Here is a 17827-nt window from a genome sequence, read left to right as displayed (position 1 = left end):
CATCATTAGAGTAACATTTGTAAAATCCCCTTAAATGCTGCATGGCTTCTGTAATAGGGTGCTGATGCTAAATCAGCCTATTTGATGGTTCAGGGTTATTGTTTTGAACTTGAGCTTTTCTATCTGTTGTAAATATAGATATGGCTGGTGTGGGTGTGTCAGAAGGTGTGGAAATCTGACTGGACTGGGCGATAGTAAACATTTTCAGGTAGAGGAAAAGCACATCTTATTTTGACAGCAGGTTAGCCCCACCCCACAAAATATTTTGGAATATTATCAAGATGCTATATTGCATATTGCTTCTTCTATCCTCCTTATAAGATCTATTCAGCATTATCTGAGTGTGGAATAAGCTGGTGGAATCTTGAGACCCAGAGAAAGTGGGGGAGGCAGTAAGGAAAAAATCCTACTCTCCTATTGGTGTTCAGTTTAATATTAGAGACAAAGGAGAAAAGGAATCTACAAACAGAATTTCTTTTTAGCTAAATGTATAGGAATACCAAACATAGCCATTGAAGAATATCTCTAAGTGTTTAGAAGTTATTTGTTATTGTCTCAAACTATGCAATGAAAAACCAATTATATGCAGGTTGAGGTTTTTAAAAATCTGGTTATTTGTGGCACGCCATGTTCCTTATGAGAACACAGAGATGTGGTGGAAGGACACCTGGTTGCCCGGGCTGGGCTTCTCTCCTTGTCGTCCTGCCTGTGTTTTCCTGACTGATAAGAGGGGACGCCGTGTATGTTGGGGAGCTATATGCTGGCCCGTGTGTACTATTTCTGACCAGTCTCAAAGCATGTCAGGCAGAATTTTGTAATTAGCTGAAAAGGTGCACAATACAGTTTCCGTTTGCTGACCCTGATCTGTAGGACTGACAGCAGCCTTCAATGGACCCATCAGTAGATAGAGCAGACAACGCAAGCGCCACGTGAGCTGTCGCCTGCACGTGGCATGAATATTTGCTCGGTGCTCTCTGTGGTGTGAGCTGTTCCCCAGGATCTGTGGGGTGCCTGTCAGGTGTGTGAGCATATCGACCAGTGGAGAGTGGCACAGTTAGAGGGCGTGGGCATCCCTGGTCAGAGAGGGTCTGCTTATCGGGGGTACTGATGCTTTTCCTTAAACTCTGACCCAGACAACGATTACCTGCTTCCACTAGTCGTGCGCTTCGGTTTTGATGTGAATTTTAAATTCCTATGCAGAGAACTGCTGTTTCCCGGACTTTCCTGGATTTATGCCATCTATTTGTTTCTCCACTCTCTGAGATTTTTCATCTGTAAGATTAACTCAAAAGATCATAAGCTCTAGGGGCTGGCCCCGTGGCCGAGTGGTTAAGTTCCTGCGCCCCGCTGCAGGCGGCCCAGTGTTTCGTTGGTTCGAATCCTGGGCATGGACATGGCACTGCTCATCAAACCACGCTGAGGCAGCATCCCACATGCCACAACTAGAAGGACCCACAACGAAGAATATACAACTATGTACCAGGGGGCTTTGGGGAGAAAAAGGAAAAAAATAAAAGTCTTTAAAAAAAAAAGATCATAAGCTCTAGATGTCATAAATAATTGAATAAATACATCAACAAAAGAATTATTGGGCTATAAGACTTGCCTTATGTAGTGATAAAAATTGCTTTGGCGCATAAATATTGGTTCAGACTTTATTTGCATTTATCTGGGATTTCAAAGAACTTTATGCTATTTACAAAATTGTCTCTGAGAAAAAAAAAAAACTTAACTGTGCATGCCTTGAGGAAAGACCTAGTCAGGGAAACTGGAGGTGGAAGGAGGGACTGGGGAACTGAATAAATCAAGTTAATCTCTCTGTATGATGATTTAAAAGAAGAATAAAATTTAATCATTTTCTGAAAACTGAAAGAGGTTGTACAATGTGGTGGTTAAGAGCATAACTCTGCAGCTAGAATGCCTGGGTGTGAGCCCAGCTCTGCTGTGCACTAGCTGTGTGACCTCGGGTGAGTTACCTAGCCTCTCAGTTCCCTGATCTGTGAATAGTGTGGTAACAATGTTACCCACCTCCTAGGTTGTGAGGATTAGGTTAGTATACATAAAGCACTTAGAGCAGTGCCTAGTAAGCACTGTGTGTTTTCTCTGCGCATTTGCTCATTGATATATATAGTATAGACACCTTGAAATGATCCTTCCTGACATATATAAAATATTCAATGTAAACTTTAAGATATTTCAAACGCTTCTTACTTACAAGAGGTGACACTATTCACGGTGGAGTAAACTTTGGGTCTCCTTACCTTCTGGAAGGTGCCAGGCCCTGAGCGCCCCTGCGCTCCTCCGCCATCCAAACCTTAGCGCACACCTTAAAGGTGAATGTCAGGTCTGCCTCACAGGTAGAGCGTTCGTGGTCTGGAAAGCGACCCAGCGATTTTAAGTGGACCCGCTCCACGGTTTTCAGCGTTGCAGGCCTCCAGCGAGGATGCACGTATAGATTGTGTGTGAACCCCAGCTCCCCGTCTTGTGCTGTCCCCCCTCCCCAGCCCCCTGGGGCATTGGGGCATTAGAGCTTCACTCTGCTCTAAGTGGGATGCCTCAGGCCTGACTCTCGGGATTTATGGACCTGCTGCCATCAACAGAGGGGAAGGGAAATTAGGACTCTGTGCAAAAGTAAGTGCATTCCCCGCCCTGCAGAAAAGGAGACTTGTGCTCCCCGGTAATTCAGGAACAGCCCGAAGGCACCAATTCCTCCGTTGTTGGTTTTCTAAGTATCACGTGAATAAAAATCACTTAAAGTGAATTGGTGAGAGACCTGGGCTCCCAGTGCAGACAGCCATCCTCCGCAGAGGCAGGGCCGGGAGCAGGGCCGCGCTGTTTCCAGTGCATCTGAGAGAACTGAAGGATGCCTTCTGACCAACACAGTTACCTTGAACAGAGCTGATCTGTGGATTTTAAACTGAGATTCACCAGCTACCGTATAATCCTCACTTTCTTTTCCTTTAATAGTGCGCACGACGAATGACGACGTCCTGTGTCTGTAGGAGGGCATTCGTTTTAGTCACCATACTGCATTTTGCTGAATCTAACTCCTGATTCTTCAGTTCAAAAACCGCCGAAATATTCAAGTATTTGTTTATTTGTGGAGATTTCTTTCAGGGGATTGAGATCCCTGACCTTCTGTGGGAAGTGCTTCAGTTGGGCTGAATGGGGTGGCAGCACAGCATGACTGCTGCCGGGCCTTCCAGAGCTGTACCCTTTGTGTGTGCTGGGGGCTGGTGGAGGTACAGGGCCTCTTAACTTGGCCTCAGGTTGGAGGGAACCACCCTGTGTGCCTCCATGTCGGGGGTCTGAAGGGTGCCTTTGGTGGAAGCTGGGTTAAACCGATCTCCTGCAGCGCAGGCAATCCAGAATGAAGGTCCGCTTTTCAACTGTACGTCAAGTAGATGAAAATGCCGGCACTACGTCTGCTCCTAAACTTCTCTCTTTAGGCTTCTATGTACAAACAGAAAAAGAAAAAGGGTTTCTCTCTCTCAAGTGTGAATCAGCTAGGATTTTCCCAGTTTCCTTCTTTTCTGACTTTAATTTTGCCATTTGGTAAATTGAAGTTGTAAAATAAAAAGCAAGATCAGCATCCTATGAGTCTCCAGGATTTCCTATGAGAATTAGGGCACTGCATATATTTTATAAAAGCAGGTTGTGATGTTGGAGGAAAAGTAGGAAATATATTATTAAAATGAAAAGAAATAGGAAATATCATAATCCGCTGATTTAAAATTTGGGATTTGGATAAAAAGATGGGCAGAGTATATGAACACACGTTTCCCAAGGAAGATCTACAGATGGCCAACAGACACATGAAAAGATGCTCAGCATCACTAGCTATTAGGGAAATGCAAATCAAAACTACAATGAGATATCACTTTACACCGGTCAGAATGGCTATAATGACCAAGACAAAAAACAACAAATGTTGCAGAGGATGTGGAGAAAAGGGAACTCTCAGTCACTGCTGGTGGGAATGCAAACTGGTGCAGCCACTATGGAAAACAGTATGGAGATTCCTTAAAAAACTAAAAATAGAACTATCATATCACCCAGCTATCCCACGACTGGGTATCTACCCAAACAATTTGAAATCAACAATCCAAAGTAACATATGTACCCCTCTGTTCATTGCAGCACTATTCACAATAGCCAAGACATGGAAGCAACCCAAGTACCCATCGACTGATGATTGGATAAAGAAGATGGGTATATATGTACAACGTACTACTAAATATATGTACTACTCAGCCGGAAAAAAAAGACAAATTCATCCCATTTGCAATAACATGGAAGGGCCTGGAGGGAATTATGCTAAGTGAAACAAGCCAGTCTGAGAAAGACAAACATCAGATGATTTCACTCATATGTGGAATATGAACAAACACATGGACAAAGAAAACAGTTCAGTGGTTACCAGGGGAAGGGGGGTGTGGGGTGGGCACAGGGGGTGAGGGGAGCACTTATGTGGTGACAGTCAAGAAATAATGTACAACTGAAATTTCACAATGATGTAAACTGTTATAAATCTCAATAAAAAAAAGAAAAAAAATTTAGGATCTGTCACTGCTGCCTTCCTGTGGGGAAAAAAGCAGGGAAAACATGCAGAATCTTTGTGTTGCTACATTAATCATTTTTGTAGGAAACTTAACTAAAGTTACACACTTCTGCATGATACTGCATTGAGTATTATAAGGGGATAATTCTCTTTTAAAAATGATGACTTTATGATTAAACTGTAACATGAAAAAATCTGAAAGTGTAGTCCACAAAGGGAATCTAAAAAGTTGGAACAACTGAAGTCACCCATTTATTTCTGACAAAAAACATGTGCATTCCTGTCCTGCTCTCCAGTTTCATTAACACCAAGTGTGAGAGCAAATGTGACTGTCAGCTGAGTCTATTACTTAAGATTTTCCTTCCATATGGGTGTGTGGGATGTGGGGACGCATTAGAAGTCATCACTGTTGTTCTTAGTGCACGTTGCCCGACGTACAGCACCGCTTTCTTAGTTCTCATTTTGCCTTTTTATTTTCCTCTGCCTTTTGTTTCTCAAGGTGCACACTACTAAAGCTGTTTTTTTCAAAAAATTTAAAGCAAAAATGTGTGGCTGAAAATATATTTTCCCACAACCTATTTGTAAAGTTCTATGTCTGAAACTTTGAGAAGTTTTACAGAGTATGAATGAGTTGAAAATAATGTGCAAATGTTACAAAATAATACTCACCCTAATTTTTTCCCTAATTGTTTTATGTGTTTCCCTACAAAGATGCAGATGTTGAACTAGGTATTTCTTTCAGACCTGAGACCGGAGAACCTTGCACTATGTGGAACTCAGCAAGCTCATGTGCTCTAACATGGCAAACGGCTGGGAATCTGGTGGAGAGCGTGCAGCCTGAACGACAAAGGAAAGTGGTGTCAGACAGTCTGCCCGCACAGCCCAGAGCCAAAACTTCCGTCCAGCTCACCTTGGTCTAGACGGTCAGCCTCCACGGCCCTCAGTCCTTACCCGTGACGTGGGGACTGTGGCACCTGTCTCCTAGGATGTTACTCGAGACTGGACGGAAGGGTTCACGTTCGGCCCTTTGTGTAGCAACTTGTCCTCTGCAGGCACTCAGCGAATTGTACTTAGTTCCTTCCTTCCTCTGAGGAAAGGAGTTTTAATAAGGCTGCTGCTGGTGCTAGTGCTCTTGCTTTTCCAGCTTCTGTTTTCAGTAACTAAAATCTTACAAGTCTTCTTTTTCTTTTGTCTTTGCGGTAAAATAGCAGAACCATTATAAATGGATGGTGACTTTCCTCTGTTGTTTGTTGGAATATGTATTGGCGTGACCTTTCTTAGGGCACTCAGGAATATGCAGTAAGAGACTTAAAACCTGCATCCTCTTCAACCTCCTTATCCTTAGGAATTAACCAGAGACGTGCATAAATGTTTATGTAGCCTTACTCATAATATTTTGGAATTAGAAGCAAACTAAATGTATATTATTAGAGGATTGGTCAAAAAGTATTTAAGACATGCCCATAATGGAATGTTTTGAAGCTGTTCTCAAAAGGAATTTATGAGAGATTCATAAATTTATATAGAAAAATAATTGTTATGTATTATTAAGAGAAAGAAATATATAACAAAATTATATTAGCCAAATTAAAGTATTTTCACATTAAATAAATATATACATGCTAATGTTCTCAGTTAACATCTGTAGATTGCCTTCTATTTTGTATATTTTGTTGTTGTCTGAATTGTAAAAACACAAGCAAGCATTGCTTGCATTTGCATATTTTGAAAGATGTCCATTATTTTAAAAATTATTTATTAATATATAAAATTACTGAGGTAGCAGATGCTTTTTGAAAATTTAAATATAAAATGTATAAAGAAATGAGAGTTAATCCCACCTCCCCTACATATTTAATTTATAAGCAGTAAAAAAAAAATGTTTTTTTTCCCATTAATAAAAATAATCGGGACTTTGCTAATCTAAGTGGCTATTGTGAGAGCAAGCAGCAGAAACAGCACAGTGTAGCCAGTTTCATCCCCAAATGGTTTGGGGGACGAAGCGGAGACATTCTGAGACCTGTGGCTGTCATAGCTAACTTTCTCCTCCGTGATATTTACCATCGCTACCTCATTTGAGGCTTTAAATGAATTCAGAATAAAAACCTGTTGCACTGGCCGAGACGCCTGTCCTCATAGGCAGAACACACATGCCCACCCAGGGTGTGACACTGGGCTGACCGGTCCACAGGAGCTCGCCCTGCCAGCAGACCAGACAAGCTGTCTCCCTGATGGGTTGCACCTAGGTGCCCTGAGCGGGGCGTCTGCGGGAGGTTTGTCTAAACACAGCCAGGAGATGGCGCCTGGTGAAACATGCGTGATCACAATGAGAGTTGAGTGAATTCTGCTGAGAAGCAGATGCTTCAAAATGCTCGTGGAGGGAGCAACGTTCATTTTGCTCTTAGATTAGATTAAGCACAAATGGATCTCAAGGGATTTTAATCATGTGGGATCAGAAAATTACCCGTTTTAGCAGGTTTGAGGCAGCAGTCAGAAATCCCATCAAAAGTCTACTAGAGCAGGATATATCGCTATCACTAAACGGTATTTTACCGCATTTTATCCTATTAACTAGGTTTCACTCTGCGAGCCACCTGTCATTTGAAGAAAAGCAGTCAGTCATCTTCCTAGGAAGCTGCCGAGCAGGAGCCTCTGGTGTTAGGGGCCCTGAAGGCCATGACATGATGAGGGCGAGGGGACAGAGGAGGCCTCCAGGCCTGGGATTGCAGCCCACCCTGCACAAGCCTCTTCGTCTCTCTGAACCTCAGCTACTACACCTGTGAAATGTGGAGAATTTGTTCATTGCTGAAACGATTATTGGCATCAGATGGGAAACCAGGCACTCCACCAAGCAGAAAAGAAAACAGATACCATGACATGGTCTTGACCACTGAGGAAGGTCTCTGAGTGGGAAGGGTGCCCAGGGTGGAGGCTGTGGACCCTCAGGAGGACTCCTGTTCACCCTGAGGAAGGTCTCTGAGTGGGAAGGGTGCCCGGGGCAGAGGCTGTGGACCCTCAGGAGGACTCCTGTTCACCCTGAGGAAGGTCTCTGAGTAGGAAGGATGCCCGGGGTGGAGGCCATGGTATCCTCTGTAGGACTCCTGTCACTCCTGTGATTTCCTGGGAAGGGGAAAGACTCCATGCTTAAGCATCAGCATTAGGGTTTGTCTTCTTCTGAGCGAAGCTGGAAAATACCAACAAGGCAAGACAGCCTGCCACATGTCCTCTGCTGTTTCACATAGAAGAGCTTCTCATAGTTTTGTGATGCACCCAGCTTGCTTCATGATTGTAACTGAAATCTCACTGAATGTGTTATTGGTAAATTAACTGCCCACAATCATAAGTAGTTAGTAACTTGCTCCCTGCCTTGTTATCCATTGTCTTATTGCAAAAACAATAAGTTTATGTGTTGTATAGGTTAAGATCAAATGACATCAAACATAGAAATTAAAAATAAATCCAGTTACTTACCCAGAAAGTCTCCCTAAAGAATACCATTTTCCTTGATTAGAGCATATAATAACCAGATTTTTCATGAGTCTTTACGTGTTTATCTGGACGTCTGGTAATTGCTTTAGATCCTGCCTGGGAGTCATTGTATTGCAATACAAGACCCCAGAGAAGCGACCGCCAAACTTTTAAAGGAGTAGATAGTACAGTAGCTTAGGATTTTCTTTTCTTTAGGCCCAGTACTGAAAGCCGATAAAATGATAGTCAGTTTTTCTTCAAGATAAGGCAGGTAAAGACAGACATAGAGGGCCAATATATAATGATCAAAGGGACACTTCATCAAGAAGAAATAACGCTTAAAAATATCTATGCACCCAACACAGGAGCACCAAAGTTCATAACGCAACTATTAACAAACCTAAAAGAAGATATTAAAAATAACACAATAATAGTAGGGGACCTCAACACCCCACTCACATCAATGGACAGATCATCCAGACAGAAAATCAACAAAGAAACAGTGGAGCTAAACAAAAAGCTAAAACAGTTGGACTTAATAGACGTATATGGAACACTCCATCCAAAAACAGCAGAATACATGTTCTTCTCAAGCATGCATGGAACATTCTCAAGGATAGACCATATGTTGGGAAACAAGGCAAGCCTCTACAAATTTTTAAAAAATGAAATAATAACAAGCATCTTCTCCAATCATAATGCTATAAAGCTAGAAATTAATTACAAGAAAAAAGCTGAGAAAGGCACAAAGATGTGGAGACTAAACAATACACTATTGAACAAGCAATGGATCATTGAAGAAATTAAAGAAGAAATCAAAAATACCTGGAGACAAATGAAAATGATAACATGCCATACCAATTCACATGGGATACAGCAAAAGCTGTATTAAGAGGAAAATTCATCGCAATACAGGCACATCTTAACAAACAAGAAAAATCCAAAATAAGCAATCTTAAACTATACCTAACTGAATTAGAGAAAGAAGAACAAACAAAGCCAAAAGTCAGCAGAAGGAGAGAAATAATAAAAATCAGAGCAGAAATAAATGCTATTAAAACAAAAAAGGCAGTAGAAAGGATCAATGAAACAGAGCTGGTTCTTTGAGAAGATAAATAAAAGTGACAAACCCCTAGCCAGACTTACAAAGAAAAAAAGAGAGAAAGCTCAAATAAACAAAATCAGAAATGAAAGAGGAGAAATAACAACAGACTCTGCAGAAATACAACAGATTATAAGAGAATAGTATGAAAAACTATATGCCAGCAAAATGGATAACCTAGAGGAAATGGACAAATTCTTGGACTCCTTCAATCTCCCAAAGCTTAGTCAATAAGAAGCAGACAATTTGAACAGACCAATCACAAGGAAAGAGATTGAAACAGCAATCAAAAACATCCCAAAGAATAAAAGCCCAGGACCAGATGGCTTTCCTGGGGAATTCTACCAAACTTTCAGAGAGGATTTAATACCTCTCCTTTTCAAGCTATTCGAAAAAATTAGGGAGGATGGAACACTTCCTAACACATTCTACGAGGCCAACATCATGCTGATACCAAAGCCTGACAAGGACAGCACAAAAAAGGAGAACTACAGGCCAATATTGCTGATGAACATAGATGCAAAAATTCTCAACAAAATTTTGGCAACCTGAATTCAGCAATTCATCAAAAGGATCACACATCATGATCAACTGGGATTGATACCAGGCACACAGGGATGGTTCAACATCTGCAAATCAATCAATGTGATACACCACATCAACAAACTGAGGAATAAAAACCATATGATCACCTAAATAGATGCAGAGAAAGCATTTGACAAGATCTAACAGCCATTTATGATAAAAACTCTGAACAAAATGGGGATAGAAGGGAACTACCTCAACATAATAAAGGCCATATATGACAAACCCACAGCCAACATCATACTCAATGGGCAAAAACTGAGTGCCACCCCCTGAAAACAGGAATGAGACAAGGATGCCCTCTATCACCACTCTTATTTAACATAGTACTGGAGGTCCTGGCTAGAGCAATTAGGCAAGAAAAAGGAATAAAAGGAATCCAAATAGGGAAGGAAGAAGTGAAACTCTCGCTGTTTGCAGATGACATGATCTTATATCTAGAAAACCCCAAAGAACCCATTGGAAAACTTTTAGAAGTAATCAACAACTACAGCAAAGTTGCAGGGTATAAAATCAATTTACATAAATCAGTAGTATTTCTATACTCTAATAACGAACTAACAGAAAAAGAACTCAAGAACACAATACCATTCACAATTGCAACAAAAAGAATAAATTACCTTGGGGAGAATTTAACTAAGGAAGTGAAAGACCTATACAATGAAAATTACAAGGCTTTTCTGAAAGAAATGGATGACGACATAAAGAGATGGAAAGACATTCCACATACATGGATTGGAAGAATAAACAGTTAAAATGTCCATTCTACCTAAAGCAATCTACAGATTCAATGCCATCCCAATCAGAATTCCAATGACATTCTTTACAGAAATAGAACAAAGAATCCTAAAATTCATATGGGGCAACACAAGACCCCGAATTGCTAAAGCAATCCTGAGAAAAAAGAACAAAACGAGAGGCATCACAATCCCTGATTTCAAAACAAACTACAAAGCTACAGTAATCAAAACAGCGTGGTACTGGTACAAAAACAGGTGCACAGATCAATGGAACAGAATTGAAAGCCCAGAGATAAAACCACACATCTATGGACAGCTCATCTTTGACAAAGGAGCTGAGGGCATACAATAGAGAAAAGAAAGTCTTTTCAACAAATGGTGCTGGGAAAACTGGAAAGCCACATGTAAAAGAATGAAAATTGACCATTCTTTTTCACCACTTACCAAAATAAACTCAAAATGTATCAAAGACCTAAAGCTGAGACCTGAAACCATAAGGCTTCTAGAAGAAAATATAGGCAGTACACTCTTTGACATCAGTATTAAAAGGATCTTTTCGGACACCATGTCTTCTCAGACAAGGGAAACAATAGAAAGAATAAACAAATGGGACTTCATCAGACTAAAGAGCTTCTTCAAGGCAAAGGAAAACAGGATTGAAACAAAAAAAACCCCACTAATTGGGAAAATATATTTGCAAGTCATACATCCAACAAAGGCTTAATATCCATAATATATAAAGAACTTACACAACTCAACAACAAAAAATCAAACAACCCGATCAGAAAATGGGCAGGAGACATGAACAGACATTTCTCCAAAGAAGACATACAGATGGCCAATAGGCACATGAAAAGATGTTCATCATCGCTGATCATAAGGGAAATGCAAATCAAAACTACACTAAGATATCACCTTACACCCGTTAGAATGAAAATAATAACTAAAACAAATAGAAACAAATGTTGGAGAGGTTGTGGAGAAAAAGGAACCCTCATACACTGCTGGTGGGAATGCAAACTGGTGCAGCCACTATGGAAAACAGTATGGAGATTTCTCAGCAAACTAAAAAAGAACTACCATATGACCCAGCTGTCCCACTACTGAGTATCTACCCAAACTGCTTGAAATCAGCAATCCAAATTAACATATGTACACGTATGTTCATTACAGCACTATTCCCAATAGGCAAGACATGGAAGCTATCCAAGTGCCCATCAACCGATGACTGGATAAAGAAGATGTGGTATATATATACAATGGAATACTACTCAGCCATAAAAAAGAACAAAATCGTCCCATTTGCAACAACATGGATGGAGCTTGAGGGAATTATGTTAAGTGAAATAAGCCACTTAGAGAAGGACAATCTCTGTATGACTCCACTCATATGAGGAATTTAAACATGTGGACAAAGAGAACAGATGAGTGGATACCAGGGGAAAGGTGGGGTGGGGGGTGGGCATAAAGGGTGAAGGGGTGCACCTACAACATGACTGACAGACAATAATGTACAACTGAAATTTCACAAGATTGTAACCTATCATTAACTCAATAAAAAAAAAGTTAAACCATTAACCTGAAAAAAAAGATAGTTTTTAGTACTTGATGAAATGTACAGACCAATATGATTTGAATGACATTATGCAAAATCTCAGGAACCCTTGTCCTTCCTTCTTCAGCCTCACCCTGTAGGGTGTCTGTGCAGGTGGCAGCGACAGCATCTGAGGACGTTGCTGCCTGTCAACCTCTTCATCCCAGCACAAGATGATCTAGAAGCCACCCTAATAAGGGATGAACACCGCGTAAGGACAGAAGAGAGAGGGAGGGTGGTCGAGGGTTTGCGAGTTCTCCTGAACACATCTGCCTCCGGAAGCTAACTGCCTCTTCCTCTTCCTAGTGGCAATTCAACCCGTGGATGGTCCTGCAGCAAAACTGATGTGTCCTTGCACTTCTGAGAGGACTTCCACCACCCGACACAAGCGCAGCAGGTCTGCATGTGGCTGTACACCCTCATCCGGGGGGATTTCTGACTTAACCAGGATGAAAGGCCAGCCTGTCACTGACTGGCACAACTCACACTGTCAGACGAGCTCTGCCTCCTTTCGCCTCGCGCTGCTGAGTGAAAGTTTGTCTGATGACTAGTTGGAGTAAGAGAACCAAATAAATATTGTTTGGCATTCTCAGTTTCTGTCAAGCTTCATCCTTACCGAACAGGGAAAGATTCTGCCTTGAGGTGCTCTTTCATTTTCACGGTTGGGGGATTCGTGGCCGTGTACTTTTCTTACAAATTTATGTCCTGATTTTAGTTCCTATTTTCATATGCTTTAGTCAAAATCAAATCATTACAAAATTTCCCTTATTGCAGCTGTGAGATCCAGGAACAACGTACTGCGGACTCCAGGGATAGGCGGTAGTGAGCAGAGAGAATATGGGCTTCTTAAAGGTTTGATTTTATTACATTTCTCCATAATTAAAAAATTTCAGACACGTAGAACATTTCAAAAGATGCATATAGCCCTTTTGTTTTACTTGCTTTAAATGTAAAAAACAATGATGAAGTAAAACAACCCTGGGTACCGTTCCCCAATCCGATTCCCCTCCCTCCTCTCCTAAGCTCAGCCCAGTGTAGTGATGGTTCCTCTGCCAGTCTTGACGCAATGACTAAAGCTGCATGTATCCATAAACAACACATAGCACTGTTCTGCATGTTTTCTAGCTTTAAGTACTATTTTACTATACATACTATTCAATTACTGTTTTCACTTAACTCTGGTTTTGAGATTGGTCCATGATGCCACGTGTAATTCTAGTTTACTCATTTCAACAGTTGTATAGTGCTCCAAAGAATGAATATATCACAATTTGCCTTATCATTTCCTGCTGGTGGACATTTAGGTTAAACAGTGTTGTAATAAACACTTTATGTAGGTACTTTTTTGTTCACATGGGAAAAAATATCTCCAGGAATGGCTGAGTATTTGTCTTAACTTTGCAAGATATTCCTAAATTGCTCCCTCAAGCGGTTGTGTCAGTTTATCCTCCCAGCGCTGGACAGAATTTGTATTTCTCCACAGCTACACCAAATAGTAATTTTAGACTTTAAAAAATTTTTACTGAATTGATGGGTCACTGAGGTTTTAACGTGTTTCCTGATGACTGGTGAGGCAGTGCATCGTTCTCCGTCTGTGATCATTTGGGTCTCCTCCTCTGTGAATGCCTGTTCATTTCCTTTAGTACTTGGCTATTGAATTGCTTGCATTTTTCTTTACAGTTGTTCTGGACATGCATGAGTTACAAATATCTCTTCCCAGACTGTAGCTTTTTTAAGAAAATTTTTGTTTATGGTGTCTTTTGTTGACAGAAGTTTTTAATTTTAAAGTAGTCAGACTTAGTCTTTTCAGTTGTAGTTGGCACTTATTGTGTTTTGCTTAAGAAGTATTTTCATAAAATGTCATGTTCATCATTTTTTATTTTTATTTTTTAAATTAATAAACTTTATTTTTTAGAGCAGTTTTAGGTTCACAGCAATATTGAGTGAGAAGTACCAAGAGTTCTCATATCCCCTGCCCCTACACATGTACAGCCTCCCCTACTATTGACATCCTGCCCTACAGTGGTGCATTTATTACCTACATTAGTCAATTAACCTACATTGACACATCGTCATCACCAAAGTCGTTAGTTTATATTAGGGTCCGCTTTTGGTGTTGTGTGGTCTGTGGGTTTGGACAAATATACAAGGACATCTTCTAAATGGCCACACCACTTTGCATTTCCACCAGCAATGTATGACAGTTCCTGATGCTTCACACACTCACCAGCATTTCGTGTTGTCAGTGTTTTGGTTTCTGGCCATTCTAATAGGTGAGTAGTGGTATATCATTGTTATAATTTGCAGTTGCCTAATGACATGTGATGTTGAACATCTTTTCATATGCTTACTAGTCATCTGGAGGTGTCTGTTCAGATTTTTTGCCCATTTTTTAACTGGGTTGTTTGTTTTCTTATTGTTGAGTTTTAAGAGTTATTTATATATTTTGGATAACTTTCTTTTATCAGAAATGTCTTTTGCAAATATTTTATCCCAATCTGTGGCTTGTCTTCTCATTCTCTTTACTTTGTCTTTCACAAAGTGTAAGTTTCTAATTTTGAAGAAGTCCAGCTTATCAATTCGTTGTCTCATGGATCATGTCTTTGGTGTTATATCTAAAAAAGTCATTACCATACCCAAGGTCATCTAGGTTTTCTCCTATATTATTTTCTAGTATATTTATAGTTTTGTGTTTTACATTTAGGTCTGTGGTCCATTTTGAGCTAATTTTTGTGAAGGATGTGTGGTCTGTGGCTAGATTCATTTTTTTTCCATGTGGATGTCCAGTTGTCCCAGTACTATTTGTTGAAAAGACTATCTTTGCTCCATTGTATTGCATTTGCTCTTTTGTCAAAGATCACTTGACTATATGCATGTGGGTCTATTTCTGGGCTCTCTCTTCTGTTCCATTGATCTATTTGTTTGTTCTTTCGATAAGACCACACTGTCTTGATTACTGCAACTTTATAAGAAGTCAAAGTCTGATGGTCTGAGTCTTCCAACTTTGCTCTTCTTCAATAATTAGTTGTCTATACTGGGTCTTTTGCTACTCCATATAAACTATAGAATCAGTTTGTGGATATCCATAAGATAATTTGCTGAGATTTTCGTTTGGATTGTGTAATATCTATAGGTCAAGTTGGGAAGAACTGACATCTTGACAATATTGAGTCTCCTTATCCATGAACATGGGATATCTCTCCATTTATTTAGTTCTTCTTTGATAGCTTTCATCAGATTTTTATAGTTTTCCTCACAAAGATCTTATACATATTTTATTAGATTTATACCTAAGTATTTCATTTTTTTGAGTGGTAATGTAAATGATAACATGTTTTTAATTTCAAATTCTGCTTGTTCATTGCTGGTATATAGGAAAGTGGTTGACTTTTTTTTTTTTGAAAGTGATTGACTTTTGTACATTCACTTTGTATCCTACAATTTCATTATAATTGCTGATTAATTCCAGGAGTTTTTGTCGATTCTTTTGGATTTTCTACATAGACCATCACGACATCTGCAAACAGGGCCAACTTTATGTCTTACTTCCCAACATGTATACCTTTTATTTCCTTGTCCCGTTACATTAGCTAGGAGTTCCAGTATGATGCTGAAAAGCAGTGGCAATGGGGACATCCTTGCCTTGTTCCTGATCTTAGTGAGAAAGCTTTGAGTTCCTCACCAATAAGTATGGTGTCAACTGTAGGTTTTTGGTAGATGTTCTTCGTCAAGTTGAGGAAATTCCCTTCTATTCCTAGTTTGCTGAGCGTTTTTATCATGAGTGGGTGTTGGATTTTGTTAAATACTTTTTCTGCATCTATTGATATGATCATATCATTTTCTCCTTTGGCCTGTTGATGTGATGGATTACATTAATAGACTTCTGAATGTTGAACCAGCTTCATGTACCTGGGATAAATTCCACTTGGTTGTAGTTATAATTCTTTTTATGCATTGTTAGATTTGATTTGCTAATATTTTGTTGAGGATTTCAGCATCTATGTTCATGAAAGATAGTGGTCTGTGTTTTCTTTTCTCGTAAAGGCTTTGGTATTAGGATAATGCTGGCTTCATAGAATGAGTTAAGTAATAGTTTCTCTACTTTTATATTCTAGAAGAGATTGTAGAGAACTGGTATAATTTTTTACTTAAATATTTGGTAGAGTTCCCTAGTGAACCCATCTGGCCGGAACAGTGTCTGACTTGGAAGGTTATTATTTATTGATTCAAATTTCTTTAATAGATATAGGCCTATCCCTTTCTTCTTGTGTGAATTTTGGCAGATTGTGTCTTTCAAGGAATTGGTTCATTTCATCTAGGTTACAAATTTGTGGACATAGAGTTGTTCATAATATTCATTTATTATCCTTTCAATGTCCGTGGGATCTGTAGTGACATACTCTCTTTCATTTCTGATATTAGAAATATATTTCTTCTTCTTTTTCTTAGTTAGGATGACTAGAGGCTTATCAATTTTATTGATTTTTTCAAAGAATGAGCTTTTAGCTTTGTTGATTTTCTCTATTGATTTTCTATTTTCAATTTTGTTTATTTCTGCTCTAATCTTATTTTTTTCTTCTCTTTGCTTTGGATTTAATTTGCTCTTTTGTTTCAAGTTTCCTAAGGTACAAGATTAGACTATTGATTTTAGATCTTTCATCTTTTCTAAAATACACATTCACTGCTATAAATTTCCCTCTAAACACTACTTTTGCTGCGCCCCACACATTTTTGTAAGTTGTATTTTCATTTTAATTTAGTTAAAATATTTTAAAATTTCTCTTGAGATTTCTTCTTTGACTTGTGTTTTCTAACCTCCATCTATTTTGGGATTTTCCAGCTATCTTTCTGCTACTGACTTCTAGTTTAATTCCATTATGGTCTGAGAACAGCACTATATGATTTCTGTTCTTTTAAATTTATTAAGATGTGTTTTATGGCCCAGAGTGTGGTCTATCTTGGCAAAAGTTCCATGTGAACTTGAGAAGAATGTGCAATCTGCTATTGGATAACTAATCTGTAGATGTTAATTATACCCACTTAACTGATGGTGTTCTTGTGTTCAACTATGCCTTTACTGATTTTCTGCCTGCTGGATCTGTCCATTTCTGATAGAAGGATGTTGTGAAATAATAGAAAAAAAATATATATAGAGAGAGGTCTTTTTCATTCATTTAGGTCCTTTCAAATTAACCCCCCAGAACCATGAGACATAATAATGTGTTGTTTTATGTCATTAAGATTGGAGTGGTTTGTATCACAGCAATAGACAACCACAACACAGAGGTAAAGTATTGTTAACTGAAGCTCGTGGGGACGAGGATGAAGATGGACTTAGTTTAAACTAGCTTTTAATTTGTAATCATCTTATACTTACTGAGGGTTGCATAAATAACACAGAAAGCTCTTATATGCCATTAACCAAACTTCTCCTAATGTCAACATCTTGCATAATCACAGTAAAATTAATGACATCAAGAAATGAACGTTTATTCAATAGCATCATTAACTAACCTAGAGACTGAATTTTGCCAGTCGTACCACTAATGCCACTTTTTAACCTAAGATTCAATCCAGAATCTCACTTTGCCTTTAGTTGTTATATTTTGTTATATTTTTAATAGACTTCAGCCTTCTCAAATCTATGACAGTTCCTCTTTGTTTGTCTTTTATGACCTTGACATTTTGAAGAGTGTGGACCAGACAGTTTGTAGAATGTCACTCAATTTGGATTTATCTGATATTTCCTCATGATTAAATTCAAGTTATGCATTTTT

At 39.2% G+C, this 17827-nt stretch overlaps 1 long non-coding RNA gene across 2 annotated transcripts in view; it reads left to right on the top strand.

Annotated features, from left to right (window-relative positions):
- LOC138919012 (uncharacterized) overlaps positions 1-5416 on the top strand; it is a 32468-nt gene extending 27052 nt beyond the window's left edge. Inside the window, exons 2-3 of one of the 2 annotated variants that reach the window (XR_011428913.1) lie at positions 4141-4212; positions 5304-5416. This is a non-coding gene — a long non-coding RNA (uncharacterized lncRNA). Of the gene's footprint in view, positions 1-4140; positions 4213-5272 lie in introns of both variants that reach the window. The other variant, XR_011428912.1, reaches the window with a different exon arrangement.
- The last annotated feature ends 12411 nt before the right edge of the window (positions 5417-17827 follow it).

Source organism: Equus caballus, chromosome 19, assembly GCF_041296265.1.
Source record: "Equus caballus isolate H_3958 breed thoroughbred chromosome 19, TB-T2T, whole genome shotgun sequence".
In the NCBI taxonomy this organism is placed as follows: Eukaryota; Metazoa; Chordata; class Mammalia; order Perissodactyla; family Equidae; genus Equus; species Equus caballus.
Note: the sequence above shows the minus strand (reverse complement) of the source record. Positions and strands in the feature narration are given on the sequence as shown.